The sequence below is a fragment of the Perca fluviatilis genome, chromosome 23 (genome assembly GCF_010015445.1).
Source record: "Perca fluviatilis chromosome 23, GENO_Pfluv_1.0, whole genome shotgun sequence".
In the NCBI taxonomy this organism is placed as follows: domain Eukaryota; kingdom Metazoa; phylum Chordata; class Actinopteri; order Perciformes; family Percidae; genus Perca; species Perca fluviatilis.
In genome coordinates, this window is record NC_053134.1 from 2111695 (window position 1) to 2121419 (window position 9725).

Consider the following 9725-nt stretch of genomic DNA (forward strand, 5'->3'; position numbering starts at 1 on the left):
GGAAAAGACTTGGCACTACAATGTTAAAAAGGAGTTTCATTTTTGAGGTAAAACGTTCAGATTTCCAACTGATTTCTGAACGCTTTAGTTTTTTTCTACTCTGGGCCGAGTGTTACGCAACACTTGGCCCCGGCCTTCTGTGATTGGTCGTCTGCTCCAGGTAGGCACAGGCCCGTAGCCAGCCAGGTGGAAGAAGGGGGGGTCAAAAAGGGGACCTTTTTTGCAGTTTTTGTATTTAATTATGAGGTTCAAATATTTTTCAACGTTTTTGTAACTTCTTTCAATGGGTTTGTCACTTTTTTTCAAAAATGTCACTTTTCAATGTTTTTGTCACTTTTTTCAATATTTTTGTCACTTTTTTCAATATTTTTGTCACTTTTTTCAATATTTTTGTCACTTTTCAATGTTTTGGTCACTTTTTTCATTGTCACTTTTCAATGTTTTTGTCACTTTTTTCAATATTTTTGTCACTTTTTTCAATATTTTTGTCACTTTTCAATGTTTTTGTCACTTTTTTCAATGTTTATGTCACTTTTTTCAATATTTTTGTCACTTTTTCCAATGTTTTTGTCACTTTTCAATGTTTTGGTCACTTTTTTCATTGTAACTTTTCAATGTTTTTGTCACTTTTTTCAACATTGTCACTTTTTCAATGTTTTTTTATAAAAAAAATTTTTTTAATTTTGATTACCCAAAAATAACATGGATGATTCCATTCAACGCGCTTCACAAATACTGTACAACAAAAGATCGGATCTCTACTTTCATTAACATTTTAGGCTGTTTTATTCAATTTTCTAGCATTTAAAAAAAAAAAAATTGAAATGTGCCGAAACTGAACCCGACTGAACTTTGACGTACTGTACACCCTTCTGTGATTATCCTTCCTTTAATATTAGTCTCAATAATTCATTATTGCTGTTTCTTTAACTCAAGAATAACGTATCATTTCCTATAAATAAGATTTATTGACCATGAATTGCAAAAATAAGTGTAGAACCAGTAATACGTTGGTGTTAGTAAGTGCCAAAAAGAGACAAAAACGATAGAAAAAGTGATTTTTCAGTTTTGACCCGGAGGACGATGTCCTAATACAAATCCAATCCAATTTTATTTGTTAAGCACTTTTTAAAACAACCAAAATTGACCAAAGTGCTGTACAGAAGAATAAATAAGACATCATAAATAAAATACATAACAATATATCATGAATACAAAACAATAGCTACGCAATGAAAAACAATCAATCTAAATAATTAAAAAAAGTTCAACAAGTCAACATCTTACTATAGGTGTCAAAGGCCACAGAGAAGAGATGGGTCAATCCCAAAATACAACCTGAAAATGCTGTATAATAATAATATATATATATATACATATATACTATATACTAATATATATATATATATATACTAATATATATACAGTACAGGCCAAAAGTTTGGACACACCTTCTCATTCAGTGTGTTTCTTTATTTTCATGACTATTTACATTGTAGATTCTCACTGAAGGCATCAAAACTATGAATGAACACATATGGAATTATGTACTTAACAAAAAAGTGTGAAATAACTGAAAACATGTCTTATATTTTAGATTCTTCAAAGTAGCCACCCTTTGCTTTTTTGATAACTCTGCAAACCCTTGGTGTTCTCTCAATGAGCTTCATGAGGGTAGTCACCTGAAATGGTTTTATCTTCACAGGTGTGCTTTGTCAGGGTTAATTAGTGGAAGTTTTTCCCTTATTAATAAAAAGCAAAGGGTGGCTACTTTGAAGAATCTAAAATATAAGACATGTTTTCAGTTATTTCACACTTTTTGTTAAGTACATAATTCCATATGTGTTCATTCATAGTTTTGATGCCTTCAGTGAGAATCTACAATGTAAATAGTCATGAAAATAAAAAAGGAAATGCATTGAATGAGAAGGTGTGTCCAAACTTTTGGCCTGTAATATATATATATATATATATATATATATATATATATATATATATATATATATATATATATATATATATATATATATATATATATATATATATATATATATATATATATATATATATAGTTCCCATTTAACTTGAGGATCTGAACACTTCTTCCACCGCTGCTATGAACAACACATGTATTCATATTCATGTGCTTCCTGAGCAGGTTTTCTATCCTTCAGAGGCTCCGTCCTGCTGTGCAGAGTGAATGACAGCGTGCTGATAAGATGGAGGGCCTCTCGGCTCGGTATATAGGGGGCCCCTCTCTCAGCGGGGGGGGGGGGTCCGGGTCCTTCGGAGCTCAGCGGGCGGTTCGTATCCGAGCCGTGAGCAGAATCAAAGGCAGCGTCTCCTCCGAGAGAGACGAGAACGTTTTCATCAGCGGTGTGAAGGACGAGTGATAGGTTACTACTCAGGTCAGGCTCTCTGCCATTATCAGCAGCCGGGGGGGCATAGTCAAAACTGGGCCATTCATGTATTCATTTATTTATTCATTCATTCATTAATTCACTCGCTCATTCACTCACACATTCACCCATTCATTCCATTCATTCATTCACCCATTCCCTCACCCATTCATCCATTCATTCCATTCATTCGTTCACCCATTCCCTCACCCATTCATCCATTCATTCACTCGTTCATTCACTCACCCATTCATTAATTCACTCGTTCATTCATTCACCCATTCATCCATCCATCCATTCATACCATTCATTCCATTAGATCATTCATTATTCATTCACTCATTCACCCATTCATTCATTCACCCATTCATTCATTCACCCATTCACTCATTCATTCACTCATTCATTCATTCATTCATTCACCCATTCATTCACCCATTCATTCATTCACTATTCATTCATTCACCCCATTAATTCACTCATTCATTAATTCACCCATTCATATTTTTTTTTTTATATTTTTATTTCATTCCATATCCATCATTTCATACCATTCATTCCATTAATCCTTCATTTATTCATTCACTCATTACCATTCATTCATTCACCCATTCATTCATTCACTCATTCATTCATTCACCCATTCACTCATTCATTCACTCATTCATTCATTCATTCATTCACCCATTCATTCACCCATTCATTCAGTCACCCATTCATTCATTCACCCATTAATTCACTCATTCATTAATTCACCCATTCATTCATTCACCCATTCATTCACTCATTCATTCATTCACCCATTCATTCATTCACCCATTCATTCATTCCATTCATTCGTTCACCCATTCCCTCACCCATTCATTCATTCCATTCATTCATTCACCCATTCCCTCACCCATTCATTCATTCATTCACTCGTTCATTCACTCACCCATTCATTAATTCACTCGTTCATTCATTCACCCATTCATCCATCCATCCATTCATACCATTCATTCCATTAGATCATTCATTATTCATTCACTCATTCATTCATTCACTCATTCATTCATTCATTCACCCATTCATTCACCCATTAATTCATTCACCCATTAATTCATTCACCACTCATTCATTCATTCACCCATTCATTCACTCATTCATTCATTCATTCATTCATTCATTCATTCATTCACCCATTCATTCACCCATTAATTCAGTCACCCATTCATTCATTCACCCATTCATTCACCCATTAATTCATTCACCCATTCATTCACCCATTCATTCACTCATTCATTCATTCACCCATTCATTCATTCCATTCATTCATTCACCCATTCATTAATTCACTCGTTCATTCATTCACCCTTCATCCATCCATCCATTCATTCCATTAGATCATTCATTATTCATTCACTCATTCATTCATTCACCCATTCATTCACTCATTCATTCATTCACCCATTCATTCACCCATTAATTCATTCACCCATTCATTCACCCATTAATTCATTCACCCATTCATTCACCCATTCCCTCACCCATTCATTCATTATCTCGTTCATTCACTCACCCATTCATTCATCCATTCATACCATTCATTCCATTAGATCAGTCATTCATTCATTCAGTCACCCATTCATTAATTAATTAATTCATCCATCCATCCATCCATCCATTCATTCACTCACCCATTCATTCAACCATTCATTCACTTGCCCATTCATCTATTCATTCATTCACTTATTATGTAATTAATATCCATTAACTTCCCAATTAATTTACAAACTTTTAGTTATTTAGTCGTTTCTCTGGTCACATATTCATCCATTCATCAGTTAATCTATATTGGCTCATTCATTCAATAATTCATCCATTCATTCACCGGGTAATCTAGTAGTTTGTTTAATAATAATTCCATTAATTAATTAGAATTAATTTGTTCGCTTATTTTTTTACGTATTAATTAATTTGTATCTACTGTACACAACACATTCATTCATTAATTGTTTTATTCATTCATTCATTATTCAATCTATCAATCCATTAATTGATTTATTCCCTTGTTCAAATCTGTACTTTTTTTAAACAAAGCCTGAAAAATGAAATCCTCCCTTTTCTGAATGGAGTTTGGTGCGTGTGAATATAAATATAATTAAACATATATATATATGTGTGTGTGTGTATTTATATATTTATTTATTAAGTTGGTTAGTTAGTTATGGCACCTAATTACCCCCATACATTCTAGTAGTTTGTTCAATAATTTCATTAATTAATTTTATTCAAAGACTGAAAATTAAATCCTCCCTTTTCTGAATGGAGCTTGGTACGTGTGGAGTTTGTTTGTATATAGAAGTGAATGAAAGAAAAATTATATAAAATATAATTAAACATTTATATTATGTATTTATTTATTTAGTTAGTTAGTTATGGCCCTTAATTACCCCCATACATTCTAGTAGTTTGTTCAATAATTTCATTAATTAATTTTATTCAAAGACTGAAAATGTATTTTCTGAATGGAGTTTGGTGCGTGTGGAGTTTGTTTGTATATAGAAGTGAATGAAAGAAAAATAATATAAAATATAATTAAACATTTATATTTTTATTTATGTGTTAATTAATTAATTTTATCCAAAAACGGAAAATAAAATCCTCCCTTTTCTGAATGGAGTTTGGTGCGTGTGGAGTTTGTTTGCATAAAAGCGAAAGAAAGAAACTTAACTTCTGTTAATAATGTCATCTCGTAGCTGCAGACATTCCCTCACATTCCTGCTTGTAATTAATTATTAGATTTGATTAAATCATTAAGGATCTTATATTCCATGTGTCTCGTCTCTAATTGCCCGTTAGGCAGACAGCTCTACGTGTCAATTAGGCTTTTGCAAATGGACCTATAATTAGGTGGAATTAATTGACTGCTATGTGGATGCCAATTAGTACAGTGACAAATTAAAAGCAAGTAGAACTGATGTCCTTAAGCCTTGTGTTGTCTTCGACCATGCATCATCCTCCAGGGTCAAAAATGAAATTCACTTTTTCTGACCTTTTTGTCTCTTTTTTTCCGACACTTTTGCTGCTTTAAAAAAAAATACAAAATTTGAACCATTTTCAAAAAGTTTACATATAAGAAATTTGGGTTTCCTTCAACCGAATTGTCCCAAAAAAATAACGTGGATGGTTCCCTACGACGTTCTTCGCAAGTAAATTAAACGATCAGTTCACTACTTTCAGTGAATTTAGGTAATTAATTCAATTTTATAGCATTTGAAGAAAAAATTATAATTGTTTTGGGAAAAAACTTCAAAAATGTGGCGCTAAAAAGAAGAAAAAAGCGCAGAAACAAACGGCAAAAGTGAGAAAGAACAAAAAAGTGACAAAAGTGTGGGAAAAAAATAAGTTTTGAATTCAAATCTTGACCTTATTTTTGGAATTCATGCTCAATAAACCTAATTTATAGGAAATTATACCTAATCCTTGAGTTAAAAAAGCAGAAATTATGAATTATTTAGATTAATATTAAAGGAAGGATAATCACAGAAGGGTATATGTCAACGTTCAGTGAGGAGACATTTTAATTTTTCTTTTTAAATGCAAAAATAATTAAATAAAACACCCAAAATTGAATGAAATTAGAGATCCAAATTTGTTTTGTTGTAATTTGTTTTCTCCTTAACTTCTTCAGGACATGAACACCTGTTTCCTGGGTGAAAGTCTTGTGTTTTCTCCTTAACTTCTTCAGGACATGAACACCTGTTTCCTGGGTGAAAGTCTTGTGTTTTCTCCTTAACTTCTTCAGGACATGAACACCTGTTTCCTGGGTGAAAGTCTTGTGTTTTCTCCTTAACTTCTTCAGGACATGAACACCTGTTTCCTGGGTGAAAGTCTTGTGTTTTCTCCTTAACTTCTTCGGCACATGAACACCTGTTTCCTGGGTGAAAGTCTTGTGTTTTCTCCTTAACTTCTTTGGCACATGAACACCTGTTTCTGAAAGTCTTGTGTTTATCTCTTATACAGCAGCAGTCAACATGCTGCTGACAGTACTACATACGTGGAATACATCCACATTACAGTGCTTTACTGTTCTTGCTTCATGTACAAATGGTTCTTGAGAACAGGCTTGAATATTTGAGCCTCGTGTGTGACTCTGATGCAGCAGCTATATGAACCAAAAGCGCCGTGTTTGATGTTTCCCGGCTGCACGCAGCATTAGCATCTCGCCTTCTGATGTTTTTCGGGGAGTTGTTCCTCCCCGCTGCTCTGGATCAGAGCTCATAACAGCCTGTGAAGCTCATCCTCCACCTGGGGAAACATTTATCTGATAGATGAATTTGCCCGTCAGACTCTTTAAAGCCGCCTGATTACAAACTGTCTGTTCGGTTTAATATAAAGTGGCTTGGCGAACACTAAAGGGAGTTTAGAACAATCAGTCTGAGATGATTGAATTAAACTGATTAATAATTCATCGTTTTTAAATCCTCAAAATTTATATTAGAACGCAGTGTGCTGCGTCACCAGAGTGTGGATTAGAAAGGAAAGTTAGTTTGTTTGTATAATACTGCTAACAGCACACAACACAACAACAAAAACTGCAAACAGTATTTCTTTTTCAGAAGAGGAAGAACACACACACACACACACACACACACACAGACACAGACACACACACACACACACACACACACACACACACAAAAAGACACAGACACACACACACATACACACACACAAAGACACAGACACACACACACACACACAAAGACACAGACACACACAGAATATTTTCTTGCTAATACATATGCTAATATGCTAACATATGCTAACAGACTAAAACATGCTAACATATACTAACAAATGCTAACATATGCGAACACATATGCTAATATGCTAACACATGTTAACATGCTCACACATGCTAAAATATCCTAACACATGCTAACCTATGCAAACACATGCTAACATATGCCAATGGCCAGATGCATTAAACTCCCTGTAATTAATCACTAAAAACTGAGTAAAGAGTAAAGCAACGTAAAGAGTAAAGCAGCGGTAAGAGTAAAATGATAAAGTTAAATGCGATAAAGTAAAATGCTTGATAAAGTAATGCGTGATAAAATGTAAAATAAAACAAAAACGTAAAGTAAAAACAGCAGTAAAAGAGTAAAGCAACAAAGCAAAAAAAAATAAAGCAACAGTAAAAGTAAAAGCAAAACAGAAAGTAAAAGCAACGTAAAAGTAAAGCACAATAAAGCGTAAAAGCAAAAAGTAGAAATAAAACAAGCGTAAAGTAATGAAGTAAAGCATAAAAGTAAGCGCATAAAGTAAAAGTAATGCAAAGTAAAGTAAAGTAAAGTTAAGTAACATACAGTAAAGCAACGTAAAGTAAAGCAACGTAAAGTAAAAGTAAGTAAGTAAAGCAAGTAAAAATGCTTATAAAAGTAAAATAGCAGTAATTAATGTAAAAGTAAAAACAAGAGTAAAACAACGTAAAGTAAAATAGCGTGTAAAAGTAAAGCAATGTAAAGTAAAGCAACGTAAAGTAAAGCAACGTAAAGTAAAGTAATGTAAAGTAAAGCAATGTAAAGTAACGTAAAGTAAAGTAATGTAAAGTAAAGCAATGTAAAGTAACGTAAAGTAAAGTAACGTAATGTAAAGTAATGTAATGTAATGTAATGTAAAATGCTGAAATGCTTGTAGAGTAAAAGAATTAAAAAGTAGTAAAGTAAAAGAGTAATGTAAAGAATAAAAGCAATGTAAAGAATGCGATAAAGAGTAAGTAATGTAATGTAAAAGTAAAAAGTAAAATTAAAAATGCGTGATAAAATTAAAAGTAAAATGCTTGTCGTGTAAGAGAGTAAAGTAAAATGCTAAAAGTAAGAGTAAAGTGCGTGTCGTGTGCGTAATAAAGTAGCGTAAAAAGTAAAGTAAAGAAGTAAAAGTAGCAGTAAAAATGCGTGATAAGAGTAAAATGCTTGTCTTGTCTTGTCTTGATACGTGATAAAAAATGCTTGATAAAAATGAAATGCTTGTTAATGTAATGTAATGTAAAAAGTAAGTAACATACGTTAAGTAAGTAAATAAAGTAAGTAAAAAGAGTAAAAGTAATGTAAAATGTAACATGCTTGATAAAGAATGCTTGATAAAAGAGTAAGTGGCATGTAATGTAATGTAATGTAATGTAAAATGTAGCATGTTTTATAACATTAAAAGTAAAAGTAATGTAAAAAGTAAAGTAAAATTAAAAATGTTAATGTAAAATGCTTAAATGCTTGTGTAAAGTAAAAAGTAGTAATGTAAAAGTAATGTAAAAGTAAAGCAATGTAAAATGCTTGTAAAAGAGTAAAGTGTAATGTAAAAATTAAAGAGTAAAAGTAAAAATTAAAAGTAAGAGTAAAGTAAAAATGCTGTAAAGAGTAAAGGTAAAATGCTTGTCTGATAAAAAGTAAAGTAAAAGAATGCGATAAAAATGCTTATAAAAAGAATTAAAAGAGTAAAAGTAGCGGTAAAGGTAAGAATGCGTTGAAGTAAAATGCTGATAAAGTATCTTGATAATGTAATGTAATGTAAAATGTAACATACTGTCACTAAAAAAGTAATGTAAAGTAGAAGTAAGAAGTAAAAGAAGTAATGTAATGTAATGTAATGTAAAATGTGTTGTACTTTGTGATAACATAAAGTAAAAATGTAAATGTAAAGAGTAAAAGTAATGTAAAGTAAAAATGCTTGTGCTTGTGCTTGTGTAATGTAAAAAAATGTAATGTAAAAAATAAGTAATGTAAAAGTAATGTAAAGTAATGTAAAGTAAAGCAATGTAAAGTAACGTAAAGTAAAGTAAAGTAATGTAATGTAAAGTAAAGTAAAGTAATGTAATGTAATGTAAAGTAAAAATGCTTGATAAGTAAAAGAGTAAAATGTAAAAAAGTAAAAGTAAAAGTAAAGTAAAAGTAAAATAAAATGCAGTAAAAGGTAAAGTAAAAATTAAAATTAAGTAACGTAAAAGTAAAATTAAAAGAAATAAAAGAGTAAAATACTTGTCGTGATAAAAAGTAACGATAAAAATGCGTGATAAAATGCGTAAAATGCTATTAAATGCGTGTAAATGTGTAATGTAATGTAATGTAAAAAATGCGTAACATACGTAAAAGTAAAGTAATGTAAAATAGAAAGTAAAAGAGTAAAAGTAGAAAGAAGTAAAATGCGTAAAAAGTAATGTAAAATGTAAAAAAGTAAAGAAGTAATGTAATGTAATGTAATGTAATGTAAAGTAACATAACGTAACGTAACGTAAAGTAATGTACAGTAAAGCAACGTAAAGTAAAGCAACGTAACATAAAGCAA